Below are 13,185 nucleotides of genomic sequence, written 5' to 3' on the forward strand. Positions count from 1 at the left end.
TTTGCTCTGTTTCTGCTCCGATTCCGAAAATTATTTATTGATGCTTAAATCCACAGTATACAAAGTGTGAAGCTGTCAACGGCCATCCTAAGCTGAACGCGCCTGCTCTCGTCAGATCGCAGACTGCTACTCAGCTTAGGGCCTGGTAAGTACCAGCATGGGAGACTGGATGGGAATCCCGGGTGCAGTTGCCATTTTAATCTGTTGCCGCCTTCCGCTCCGATTCAGAAAAGGATTTATTGATGCTCAAATCCACAATATACAGGGATGGGAGACTGGCTGGCAATCCAAGGTGCCATTGACATTTTGCTCTGTTGCCGCCTTCTTCTCCGAATAATAAAAATATTTATTGATGCTTAAATCCACAATATACAAGGCGTAAAGATGTCAATGGCCATCTTAAGCTAAACGTGCTTGCTCTCGTCAGATCGCAGACTGCTACCCAACTTAGGGCCCAGTAAGTACTGGCATGGGAGACTGGCTGGGAATCCCGGGTGCCGTTGACATTTTGCTCTATTGCTGCCTTCCGCTCCGAATCCGAAAATAATTTATTGATGCTTAAATCAACAGTATACAAGGTGTGAAGCTGTCGACGGCCATCCTAAGCTTAACGCGCCTGCTCTCGTCAGATCGCAGACTGGTACAGATCTTAGGGCCCGGTAAGTACCGGCATGGGACACTGGCTGGGAATCCCGGCTGCCGTTGACATTTTGCTCTGTTGCCGCCTTCCGTTCCGATTCCGAAAAGGATTTATTGATGCTTAAATGCACAGTATAAAGGGCGAGAAGCAGTCAACGGCCATCCTAAGCTGAATGCGCCTGCTCTCGTCAGATCGCAGACTGCTGCCCTGTAGTTACCGGCATGGGAGACTGGCTGGCAATCCAAGGTGCCATTGACATTTTGCTCTGTTGCCGCCTTCCTCTCCGATTAATAAAAATATTTATTGATGCTTAAATCCACAATATACAAGGCGTGAAGATGTCAACGGCCATCCTAAGCTGAACGCGCCTGCTCTCGTCAGATCGCAGACTGCTACCCAGCTTAGGGCCCAGTAAGTACCGGCATGGGAGACTGGCTGGGAATCCCGGATGCAGTTGACATTTTGCTCTGTTGCCGCTTTCCGTTCCGATTCCGAAAAGGATTTATTGATGCTTAAATGCACAGTATAAAGTGCGAGAAGCTGTCAACGGCCATCCTAAGCTGAACGCGCCTGCTCTCGTCAGATCGCAGACTGCTACCCAGCTTAGGGCCCGGTAAGTACCAGCATTGGAGACTGACTGGGAATCCCAGGTGTCGTTGACATTTTGCTCTGTTGCCGCCTTCTGCTCCGATTCCGAAAAGGATTTATTGATGCTTAAATCCACAGTATACAGGGTGTGAAGATGTCTACGGCCATCCTAAGCTGAATGTGCCTGTTCTCGTCAGATCGCAAACTGCTACCCAGCTTCGGGCCTGGTATGTACCAGCATGGGAGACTGGCTGGGAATCCCGGGTGCAGTTGACATTTTGCTCTGTTTCTGCTCCGATTCCGAAAATTATTTATTGATGCTTAAATCCACAGTATACAAAGTGTGAAGCTGTCAACGGCCATCCTAAGCTGAACGCGCCTGCTCTCGTCAGATCGCAGACTGCTACCCAGCTTAGGGCCTGGTAAGTACCAGCATGGGAGACTGGCTGGAATCCCGGGTGCAGTTGACATTTTAATCTGTTGCCGCCTTCATACAGGGTGTGAAGCTGTCAACGGCCATCCTAAGCTGAACGGGTCTGCTCTCCTCAGACCGCAGACTGCTGCCCGGGAGATACCGGCATGGGAGACTGGCTGGCAATCCAAGGTGCTATTGACATTTTGCTATGTTGCCGCCTTCCTCTCCGATTAATAAAAATATTTATTGATGCTTAAATCCACAATATACAAGGCGTGAAGATGTCAACGGCCATCCTAAGCTGAACGCGCCTACTCTCGTCAGATCGCAGACTGCTACCCAGCTTAGGGCCCGGTAAGTACTGGCATGGGAGACTGGCTGGGAAACCCGGTTGCCGTTGACATTTTGCTCTATTGCTGCCTTCCGCTCCGATTCCGAAAATAATTTATTGATGCTTAAATCCACAGTATACAAGGTGTGAAGCTGTCGACGGCCATCCTAAGCTTAACGCGCCTGCTCTCGTCAGATCGCAGACTTTTACCCAGCTTAGGGCCTGGTAAGTACCAGCATGGGAGACTGGCTGGGAATCTCAGGTGTTGTTGACATTTTGCTCTGTAGCTCTGTAGACATTTTGCTCCGATTCCGAAAAGGATTTATTGATGCTTAAATCCACAATATACAGGGTGTGAAGCCGTCTACGGCTATCCTAAGCTGAATGCGCCTGTTCTTGTCAGATCGCACACTGCTGCCCGGCAAGTACGGGCATGGGAGACTGGCTGGCAATCCAAGGTGCTATTGTCATTTTGCTCTGTTGCCGCCTTCCTCTCCGATTAAAAAAAAATATTTATTGATGCTTAAATCCACAGTATACAAGGTGTGAAGCTGTCGACGGCCATCCTAAGCTTAACGCGCCTGCTCTCGTCAGATCGCAGACTGGTACAGATCTTAGGGCCCGGTAAGTACCGGCATTGGACACTGGCTGGGAATCCCGGCTGCCGTTGACATTTTGCTCTGTTGCCGCCTTCCGCTCCGATTCGGAAAAGGATTTATTGATGCTTAAATGCACAGTATAAAGGGCGTTAAGCTGTCAACGGCCATTCTAAGCTGAACGCGCCTGCTCTCGTCAGATCGCAGACTGCTACCCAGCTTAGGGCCTGGTAAATACCAGCATGGGAGACTGGCTGGGAATCTCAGGTGTTGTTGACATTTTGCTCTGTAGCTCTGTAGACATTTTGCTCCGATTTCGAAAAGGATTTATTGATGCTTAAATCCACAGTATACAGGGTGTGAAGCCGTCTACGGCTATTCTAAGCTGAATGCGCCTGTTCTTGTCAGATCGCAGACTGCTGCCCGGCAAGTACGGGCATGGGAGACTGGCTGGCAATCCAAGGTGCTATTGACATTTTGCTCTGTTGCCGCCTTCCTCTCCGATTAAAAAAAATATTTATTGATGCTTAAATCCACAGTATACAAGGCGTGAAGATGTCAACGGCCATCCTAAGCTGAACGCGCCTGCTCTCGTCAGATCGCAGACTGCTACGCAGCTTAGGGCCCAGTAAGTACCGGCAGGGGAGACTGTCTGGGAATCCCGGGTGCAGTTGACATTTTGCTCTGTTGCCGCCTTCTGTTCCGATTCCGAAAAGGATTTATTGATGCTTAAATGCACAGTATAAAAAACACGAAGCTGTCAAAGGCCATCCTAAGCTGAACGCGCCTGCTCTTGTCAGATCGCAGACTGCTACCCAGCTTAGGGCCCGGTAAGTACTGGCATGGGAGACTGGCTGAGAATCCCGGTTGCCATTGCCATTGACATCTTGCTCTATTGCTGCCTTCCGCTCCGATTCCGAAAATAATTTATTGATGCTTAAATCCACAGTATACAAGGTGTGAAGCTGTCGACGGCCATCCTAAGCTTAACGCGCCTGCTCTCGTCAGATCGCAGACTGGTACAGATCTTAGGGCCCGGTAAGTACCGGCATGGGACACTGGCTGGGAATCTAGGCTGCCGTTGACATTTTGCTCTGTTGCCGCCTTCCGTTCCGATTCCGAAAATAATTTATTGATGCTTAAATCCACAGTATACAAGGTGTGAAGCTGTCGACGGCCATCCTAAGTTTAACGCGCCTGCTCTCGTCAGATCGCAAACTGGTACAGATCTTAGGGACCGGTAAGTACCGGCATGGGACACTGGCTGGGAATCCCGGCTGCCGTTGACATTTTGCTCTGTTGCCGCGTTCCGTTCCGATTCCGAAAAGGATTTATTGATGCTTAAATGCACAGTATACAAAATGTGAAGCTGTCAACGGCCATCCTAAGCTGAACGCGCCTGCTCTCGTCAGATCGCAGACTGATACCCAGCTTAGGGCCTGGTAAGTACCAGCATGGGAGACTGGCTGGGAATCCCGGGTGCCGTTGACATTTTAATCTGTTGCCGCCTTCCGCTCCGATTCGGAAAAGGATTTATTGATGCTTAAATGCACAGTATAAAGGGCGTGAAGCCGCCAACGGCCATCCTAAGCTGAACGCGCCAGCTCTCGTCAGATCGCAGACTGCTACCCAGCTTAGGGCCCGGTAAGTACCAGCATGGGAGACTGGCTGGGAATCCCAGGTGTTGTAGACATTTTGCTCTGTAGCCGCCTTCCGCTCCGATTCCGAAAAGGATTTATTGATGCTTAAATCCACAGTATACAGGGTGTGAAGCATTCTACGGCTATCCTAAGCTGAATGCGCCTGTTCTTGTCAGATCGCAGACTGCTGCCCGGCAAGTACGGGCATGGGAGACTGGCTGGCAATCCAAGGTGCTATTGAAATTTTGCTCTGTTGCCGCCTTCCTCTCCGATTTAAAAAAATATTTATTGATGCTTAAATCCACAGTATACAAGGCGTGAAGATGTCAACGGCCATCCTAAGCTGAACGCACCTGTTCTCGTCAGATCGCAGACTGCTACGCAGCTTAGGGCCCAGTAAGTACCGGCATGGGAGACTGGCTGGGAATCCCGGGTGCAGTTGACAATTTGCTCTGTTGCCGCCTACCGTTCCGATTCCGAAAAGGATTTATTGATGCTTAAATGCACAGTATAAAAAGCATGAAGCTGTCAATGGCCATCCTAAGCTGAATGCGCCTGCTCTTGTCAGATCGCAGACTGCTACCCAGCTTAGGGCCTGGTAAGTACCAGCCTGGGAGACTGGCTGGGAATCCTGGGTGCCGTTGACATTTTAATTTGTTGCCGCCTTCCGCTCCGATTCGGAAAAGGATTTATTGATGCTTAAATGCACAGTATAAAGGGCGTGAAGCCGTCAACGGCCATCCTAAGCTGAACGCGCCAGCTCTCGTCAGATCGCAGACTGCTACCCAGCTTAGGGCCCGATAAATACCGGCATGAGAGACTGGCTGGGAATCCCGGGTGCTGTTGACAATTTGCTCTGTTGCCGCCTTCCGTTCCGATTCCGAAAAGGATTTATTGATGCTTAAATGCACAGTATAAAAAGCATGAAGCTGTCAATGGCCATCCTAAGCTGAATGCGCCTGCTCTTGTCAAATCGCAGACTGCTACCCAGCTTAGGGCCTGGTAAGTACTGGCATGGGAGATTGGCTGGGAATCCCGGGTGCTGTTAACATTTTGCTCTATTGCTGCCTTCCGCTCCGATAAGAATTTATTGATGCTTAAATCCACAGTATACAAGGTGTGAAGCTGTCGACGGCCATCCTAAGCTTAACGCGCCTGCTCTCGTCAGATCGCAGACTGGTACAGATCTTAGGGCCCGGTAAGTACCGGCATGGTACACTGGCTGGGAATCCCGGCTGCCGTTGACATTTTGCTCTGTTGCCGCCTTCCGTTCCGATTCCGAAAAGGATTTATTGATGCTTAAATGCACAGTATAAAGGGCGAGAAGCTGTCAACAGCCATCCTAAGCTGAACGCGCCTGCTCTCGTCAGATCGCAGACTGCTACCCAGCTTAGGGCCTGGTAAGTACCAGCATGGGAGACTGGCTGGGAATCCCAAGTGTCGTTGACATTTTGCTCTGTTGCCGCCTTCCGCTCCGATTCCGAAAAGGATTTATTGATGCTTAAATCCACAGTATACAGGGTGTGAAGATGTCTACGGCCATCCTGAGCTGAATGCGCCTGTTCTTGTCAGATCGCAGACTGCTACCCAGCTTCGGGCCCAGTAGGTACCAGCATGGGAAACTGGCTGGGAATCCCAAGTGCAGTTCACATTTTGCTCTGTTTCTGCTCCGATTCCGAAAATTATTTATTGATGCTTAAATCCACAGTATACAAAGTGTGAAGCTGTCAACGGCCATTCTAAGCTGAACGTGCCTGCTCTCGTCAGATCGCAGACTGCTACCCAGCTTAGGGCCTGGTAAGTACCAGCATGGGAGACTGGCTGGGAATCCCGGGTGCAGTTGACATTTTAATTTGTTGCCGCCTTCCGCTCCGATTCGGAAAAGGATTTATTGATGCTTAAATCCACAATATACAGGGTGTGAAGCTGTCAACGGCCATCCTAAGCCTGAACGTGCCTGCTCTCCTCAGATTGCAGACTGCTGCCCGGCAGATACCGGCATGGGAGACTGGCTGGCAATCCAAGGTGCCATTGACATTTTGCTCTGTTGCCGCCTTCTTCTCCGATTAATAAAAATATTTATTGATGCTTAAATCCACAATATACAAGGCGTAAAGATGTCAACAGCCATCCTAAGCTGAACGCGCCTGCTCTCGTCAGATCGCAGACTGCTACCCAGCTTAGGGCCCAGTAAATACCGACATGGGAGACTGGCTGGGAATCCCGGGTGCAGTTGATATTTTGCTCTGTTTCTGCTCCGATTCCGAAAATTATTTATTGATGCTTAAATCCACAGTATACAAAGTGTGAAGCTGTCAACGGCCATCCTAAGCTTAACACGCCTGCTCTCGTCAGATCGCAGACTGCTACCCAGCTTAGGGCCTGGTAAGTACCAGCATGGGAGACAGGTTGGGAATCCCGGGTGCAGTTGACATTTTAATCTGTTGCCGCCTTCCGCTCCGATTCGGAAAAGGATTTATTGATGCTTAAATCCACAATATACAGCGTGTGAAGCTGTCAATGGCCATCCTAAGCCTGAACGTGCCTGCTCTCCTCAGATCGCAGACTGCTGCCCGGCAGATACAGGCATGGGAGACTGGCTGGCAATCCAAGGTGCCATTGACATTTTGCTCTGTTGCCGCCTTCCTCTCCGATTAATAAAAATATTTATTGATGCTTAAATCCACAATATACAAGGCGTGAAGATGTCAATGGCCATCCTAAGCTGAACGCGCCTGCTCTCGTCAGATCGCAGACTGCTACCCAGATTAGGGCCCAGTAAGTACCGGCATGGGAGACTGGCTGGGAATCCCGGGTGCAGTTGACATTTTGCTCTGTTGCCGCCTTCCGTTCCGATTCCGAAAAGGATTTATTGATGCTTAAATGCACAGTATAAAAAGCATGAAGCTGTCAATGGCCATCCTAAGCTGAACGCGCCTGCTCTCGTCAGATCACAGACTGCTACCCAGCTTAGGGCCCGGTAAGTACTGGCATGGGAGGCTGGCTGGGGATCCCGGTTGCCGTTGACATTTTGCTCTATTGCTCCGATTCCGAAAAGAATTTATTGATGCTTAAATCCACAGTATACAAGGTGTGAAGCTGTCGACGGCCATCCTAAGCTTAAAGCGCCTGCTCTCGTCAGATCGCAGACTGGTACAGATCTTAGGACCCGGTAAGTACCGGCATGGGACACTGGCTTGGAATCCCGGCTGCCGTTGACATTTTGCTCTGTTGCCGCCTTCCGTTCCGATTCCAAAAAGGATTTATTGATGCTTAAATGCACAGTATAAAGGGCGAGAAGCTGTCAACGGCCATCCTAAGCTGAACCCGCCTGCTCTCGTCAGATCGCAGACTGCTACCCAGCTTAGGGCCTGGTAAGTACCAGCATGGGAGACTGGCTGGGAATCCCGGGTGCAGTTGATATTTTAATCTGTTGCCGCCTTCCGCTCCGATTCGGAAAAGGATTTATTGATGCTTAAATGCACAGTATAAAGGACATGAAGCTGTCAACAGCCATCCTAAGCTGAACGCGCCTGCTCTAATCAGATCGCAGACTGCTACCCAGCTTAGGGCTCCGTAAGTACCAGCATGGGAGACTGGCTGGGAATCTTAGGTGTTGTTGACATTTTGCTCTGTAGCTCTGAAGACATTTGCTCCGATTCCGAAAAGGATTTATTGAAGCTTAAATCCACAGTATACAGGGTGTGAAGCCGTCTACGGCTATCCTAAGCTGAATGCGCCTGTTCTTGTCAGATCGCAGACTGCTGCCCGGCAAGTACGGGCATGGGAGACTAGCTGGCAATCCAAGGTGCTATTGACATTTTGCTCTGTTGCCGCCTTCCTCTCCGATTAAAAAAATATTTATTGATGCTTAAATCCACAATATACAAGGCGTGAAGATGTCAACGGGCATCCTAAGCTGAACGCGCCTGCTCTCGTCAGATCGCAGACTGCTACCCAGCTTAGGGCCCGGTAAGTACTGGCATGGGAGACTGGCTGTTAATCCCGGGTGCCGTTGACATTTTGCTCTATTGCTGCCTTCCGCTCCGATTCCGAAAATAATTTATTGATGCTTAAATCCACAGTATACAAGGTGTGAAGCTGTCGACGGCCATCCTAAGCTTAACGCGCCTGCTCTCGTCAGATCGCAGACTGGTACAGATCTTAGGGCCCGGTAAGTACCGGCATGGGACACTGGCTATGAATGCCCGGCTGCCGTTGACATTTTGCTCTGTTGCCGCCTTCCGTTCCGATTCCGAAAAGGATTTATTGATGCTTAAATGCACAGTATAAAGGGCAAGAAGCTGTCAACGGCCATCCTAAGCTGAACGTGCCTGCTCTCGGCAGATCGCAGACTGCTACCCAGCTTAGGGCCCGGTAAGTAAAAGCATGGGAGACTGGCTGGGAATCCCAGGTGTCGTTGACATTTTGCTCTGTTGCCGCCTTCCGTTCCGATTCCGAAAAGGATTTATTGATGCTTAAATCCACAATATACAGGGTGTGAAGATGTCTACAGCCATCCTAAGCTGAATGCGCCTGTTCTCGTCAGATCGCAGACTGCTACCCAGCTTCGGGCCTGGTAAGTACCAGCATGGGAGACTGGCTGGGAATCCCGAGTACAGTTGACATTTTGCTCTGTTTCTGCTCCGATTCCGAAAATTATTTATTGATGCTTAAATCCACAGTATACAAAGTGTGAAGCTGTCAACGGCCATCCTAAGCTGAACGCGCCTGCTCTCGTCAGATCGCAGACTGCTAGGGCCTGGTAAGTACCAGCATGGGAGACTGGCCGTGAATCCCGGGTGCAGTTGACATTTTAATCTGTTGCCGCCTTCCGCTCCGATTCGGAAAAGGATTTATTGATGCTTAAATCCACAATATACAGGGTGTGAAGCTGTCAACGGCCATCCTAAGCCTGAACGTGCCTGCTCTCCTCAGATCGCAGACTGCTGCGCGGCAGATATCGGCATGGGAGACTGGCTGGCAATCCAAGGTGCCATTGACATTTTGCTCTGTTGCCGCCTTCTTCTCCGATTAATAAAAATATTTATTGATGCTTAAATCCACAATATACAAGGCGTAAAGATGTCAACAGCCATCCTAAGCTGAACGCGCCTGCTCTTGTCAGATCGCAGACTGCTACCCAGCTTAGGGCCCAGTAAGTACCGACATGGGAGACTGGCTGGGGATCCCGGGTGCAGTTGACATTTTGCTCTGTTGCCGCCTTCCGCTCCGATTCGGAAAAGGATTTATTGATGCTTAAATGCACAGTATAAAGGGCGTGAAGCTGTCAACGGCCATCCTAAGCTGAACGCGCCTGCTCTCGTCAGATTGCAGACTGGTACAGATCTTAGGGCCCGGTAAGTACCGACATGGGACACTGGCTGGGAATCCCGGCTGCCGTTGACATTTTGCTCTGTTGCCGCCTTCCGTTCCGATTCCGAAAAGGATTTATTGATGCTTAAATCCACAATATACAAGGCATAAAGATGTCAACAGCCATCCTAAGCTGAACGCGCCTGCTCTCGTCAGATCACAGACTGCTACCCAGCTTAGGGCCCAGTAAGTACCGACATGGGAGACTGGCTGGGATTCCCGAGTGCAGTTGACATTTTGCTCTGTTGCCGCCTTCCGCTCCGATTCGGAAAATGATTTATTGATGCTTAAATGCACAGTATAAAGGCTGTGAAGCTGTCAACTGCCATCCTAAGCTGAACGCGCCTGCTCTCGTCAGATCGCAGACTGCTACCCAGCTTAGGGCCTGGTAAGTACCAGCATGGGAGACTGGCTGGGAATCCCAGGTGTTGTTGACATTTTGCTCTGTAGCCGCCTTCCGCTTCGATTCCGAAAAGGATTTATTGATGCTTAAATCCACAGTATACAGGGTGTGAAGCCGTCTATGGCTATCCTAAGCTGAATGTGCCTGTTCTTGTCAGATCGCAGACTGGTGCCCGGCTATTGACATTTTGCTCTGTTGCCGCCTTCCTCTCTGATTCCGAAAAGGATTTATTGATGCTAAAATGCACAGTATAAAAAGCATGAAGCTGTCAATGGCCATCCTAAGATGAACGCGCCTGCTCTCGTCAGATCGCAGACTGCTACCCAGCTTAGGGCCTGGTAAGTACCAGCATGGGAGACTGGCTGGGAATCCCGGGTGCAGTTGACATTTTAATCTGTTGCCGCCTTCCGCTCCGATTCGGAAAAGGATTTATTGATGCTTAAATCCACAGTATACAAGGTGTGAAGCTGTCGACGGCCATCCTAAGCTGAACGCGCCTGCTCTCGTCAGATCACAGACTGCTACCCAGCTTAGGGCCCGGTAAGTACGGGCATGGGAGGCTGGCTGGGAATCCCGGTTGCTGTTGACATTTTGCTCTATTGCTCCGATTCCGAAAAGAATTTATTGATGCTTAAATCCACAGTATACAAGGTGTGAAGCTGTCGACGGCCATCCTAAGCTTAACGCGCCTGCTCTCGTCAGATCGCAGACTGGTACAGATCTTAGGGCCCGGTAAGTACCGGCATGGGACACTGGCTATGAATGCCCGGCTGCCGTTGACATTTTGCTCTGTTGCCGCCTTCCGTTCCGATTCCGAAAAGGATTTATTGATGCTTAAATGCACAGTATAAAGGGCAAGAAGCTGTCAACGGCCATCCTAAGCTGAACGTGCCTGCTCTCGTCAGATCGCAGACTGCTACCCAGCTTAGGGCCCGGTAAGTAAAAGCATGGGAGACTGGCTGGGAATCCCAGGTGTCGTTGACATTTTGCTCTGTTGCCGCCTTCCGTTCCGATTCCGAAAAGGATTTATTGATGCTTAAATCCACAGTATACAGGGTGTGAAGATGTCTACAGCCATACTAAGCTGAACGCGCCTGTTCTCGTCAGATCGCAGACTGCTACCCAACTCAGGGCCTGGTAAGTACCAGCATGGGAGACTGGCTGGAATCCCGGGTGCAGTTGACATTTTAATCTGTTGCCGCCTTCCGCTCCGATTCGGAAAAGGATTTATTGATGCTTAAATCCACAATATACAGCGTGTGAAGCTGTCAATGGCCATCCTAAGCCTGAACGTGCCTGCTCTCCTCAGATCGCAGACTGCTGCCCGGCAGATACAGGCATGGGAGACTGGCTGGCAATCCAAGGTGCCATTGACATTTTGCTCTGTTGCCGCCTTCCTCTCCGATTAATAAAAATATTTATTGATGCTTAAATCCACAATATACAAGGCGTGAAGATGTCAATGGCCATCCTAAGCTGAACGCGCCTGCTCTCGTCAGATCGCAGACTGCTACCCAGCTTAGGGCCCGGTAAGTACCAGCATGGGAGACTGGCTGGGAATCCCGGGTGCAGTTGACATTTTGCTCTGTTTCTGCTCCGATTCCGAAAATTATTTATTGATGCTTAAATCCACAGTATACAAAGTGTGAAGCTGTCAACGGCCATCCTAAGCCTGAACGTGCCTGCTCTCCTCAGATCGCAGACTGCTGCCCGGCAGATACCGGCATGGGAGACTGGCTGGCAATCCAAGGTGCCATTGACATTTTGCTCTGTTGCCGCCTTCCTCTCCGATTAATAAAAATATTTATTGATGCTTAAATCCACAATATACAACGCATAAAGATGTCAACGGCCATCCTAAGCTGAACGCGCCTGCTCTCGTCAGATCGCAGATTGCTACCCAGCTTAGGGCCTAGTAAGTACCGGCATGGGATACTGGCTGGGAATCCCGGGTGCAGTTGACATTTTGCTCTGTTGCCGCCTTCTGTTCCGATTCCGAAAAGGATTTATTGATGCTTAAATGCACAGTATAAAAAACACGAAGCTGTCAAAGGCCATCCTAAGCTGAACGCGCCTGCTCTCGTCAGAGCGCAGACTGGTACAGATCTTAGGGTCCGGTAAGTACCGGCATGGGACACTGGCTGGGAATCCCGGCTGCCGTTGACATTTTGCTCTGTTGCCGCCTTCCGTTCCGATTCCGAAAAGGATTTATTGATGCTTAAATCCACAGTATACAGGGTGTGAAGCTGTCAACGGCCATCCTAAGCTGAACGCGCCTGCTCTCGTCAGATCGCAGACTGCTACCCAGCTTAAAGCCTGGTAAGTACCAGCATGGGAGACTGGCTGGGAATCCCGGGTGCAGTTGACATTTTAATCTGTTGCCGCCTTCCGCTCCGATTCGGAAAAGGATTTATTGATGCTTAAATCCACAGTATACAGGGTGTGAAGCCGTCTACGGCTATCCTAAGCTGCATGCGCCTGTTCTAGTCAGATCGCAGACTGCTGCCCGGCAAGTACAGGCATGGGAGACTGGCTGGCAATCCAAGGTACTATTGACATTTTGCTCTGTTGCCGCCTTCCTCTCAGATTCCGAAAAGGATTTATTGATGCTTAAATGCACAGTATAAAAAGCATGAAGCTGTCAATGGCCATCCTAAGCTGAACGCGCCTGCTCTCTTCAGATCGCAGACTGCTACCCAGCTTAGGGCCCGGTAAGTACTGGCATGGGAGACTGGCTGGAAATCCCTGGTGCCGTTGACATTTTGCTCTATTGCTGCCTTCCGCTCCGATTCCGAAAATAATTTATTGATGCTTAAATCCACAGTATACAAGGTGTGAAGCTGTCGACCGCCATCCTAAGCTGAACGCGCCTGCTCTCGTCAGATTGCAGACTGCTACCCAGCTTAGGGCCCGGTAAGTACCAGCATGGGAGACTGGCTGGGAATCCCAGGTGTCGTTGACATTTTGCTCTGTTGCCGCCTTCCGCTACGATTCCGAAAAGGATTTATTGATGCTTAAATCCACCATATACAGTATACAATGTGTGAAGATGTCTTCGGCCATCCTAAGCTGAATGCGCCTGTTCTCGTCAGATCCCAGACTGCTACCCAGCTTCGGGCCTGGTAAGTACCAGCATGGGAGACTGGCTGGGAATCCCGGGTGCAGTTGACATTTTGCTCTGTTTCTGCTCCGATTC

At 50.1% G+C, this 13,185-nt stretch overlaps 3 pseudogenes; all 3 read left to right on the forward strand.

Annotated features, from left to right (window-relative positions):
* The first annotated feature begins 1,182 nt into the window (after nucleotides 1-1,182).
* On the forward strand, nucleotides 1,183-1,302 carry LOC130329218 (5S ribosomal RNA; annotated as a pseudogene).
* A 2,639-nt stretch (nucleotides 1,303-3,941) lies between these two features.
* Nucleotides 3,942-4,061, forward strand: LOC130316716 (5S ribosomal RNA; annotated as a pseudogene).
* Nucleotides 4,062-9,903: 5,842 nt separating this feature from the next.
* Nucleotides 9,904-10,023, forward strand: LOC130352197 (5S ribosomal RNA; annotated as a pseudogene).
* Nucleotides 10,024-13,185: the final 3,162 nt, after the last annotated feature.

The sequence above is a fragment of the Hyla sarda genome, chromosome 1 (assembly GCF_029499605.1).
Source record: "Hyla sarda isolate aHylSar1 chromosome 1, aHylSar1.hap1, whole genome shotgun sequence".
Taxonomy (NCBI): Eukaryota; Metazoa; Chordata; class Amphibia; order Anura; family Hylidae; genus Hyla; species Hyla sarda.